Source organism: Eleutherodactylus coqui, chromosome 6 (genome assembly GCF_035609145.1).
Source record: "Eleutherodactylus coqui strain aEleCoq1 chromosome 6, aEleCoq1.hap1, whole genome shotgun sequence".
NCBI lineage: Eukaryota > Metazoa > Chordata > Amphibia > Anura > Eleutherodactylidae > Eleutherodactylus > Eleutherodactylus coqui.
The window spans coordinates 50,671,155-50,671,907 of record NC_089842.1 but is presented as its reverse complement, the minus strand read 5'-3'; the positions used below and the strand labels follow the sequence as shown (position 1 = coordinate 50,671,907).

Genomic DNA, 753 nt, shown 5'->3' with positions numbered 1-753 from the left:
GTCACTCTGAGGGTTTTTTCTAATATCTAATTTGTGTTCTCCCTTTCAGTTTCATCCCATTGCTTCTAGTCTTTCCTTGTGCAGATGAGAATAAAGCTGATCCCTCTGCACTGTGACAGCCCTTCAGATATTTGTAAACCGCTATTAAGTCTCCTCTCAGCCTTCATTTTTGCACTTTTGAACTTCAACTGTTCCTCATAGGACATAAAAAATGATGGCAGCGGTGGGATTCGAACCCACGCCTCCAGAGAGACTGGAGCCTAAATCCAGCGCCTTAGACCGCTCGGCCACGCTACCAGGTATATCAGTGAATGCTGCTGTATAAGGAACTGTGGAAGGACAGATTTAATTAAAATCGAGTTCTCATCAGTAAGGTTGTGTTAACCTTTCATTTTTGGTCCAAGTTTGGTATATGCCATGGAAAATCTTCGTGATCATACGCTAAATGTATCCATAGGCATCCTCTGCATCCATGTCAAAAAAGGGTCATTTAGGGATTAAAGGGGGTCAGAAAGGCTCTCTTTTCTCCTTAGGGAGAGCAACTATGTACTATAAACTAAGTGAGGAGACTCAAATGGCCAAGCACGCTCCTCTGGGTAATATGCAAATAAGGGAGATGGAATAAATCCTCCACAGTGCCACCTATTGAAAGGCAGCATTCCTTCAAGCCAAAGTCAGACTTTTTATACAAGCCTTGTTACAATGACTGGGAATTAAAGCTTTTAATTCCCGGTCATTGTAACAAGGCTTGTA

The 753-nt window shown here is 42.4% G+C and overlaps 1 non-coding gene across 1 annotated transcript; it reads right to left on the bottom strand.

The window, feature by feature from the left end:
* Positions 1 to 215: 215 nt before the first annotated feature.
* TRNAL-UAG (transfer RNA leucine (anticodon UAG)) lies at positions 216 to 297 on the bottom strand. The gene has a single exon. It is a non-coding gene; the product is annotated as a tRNA-Leu (tRNA).
* Between the last annotated feature and the right edge of the window lie 456 nt (positions 298 to 753).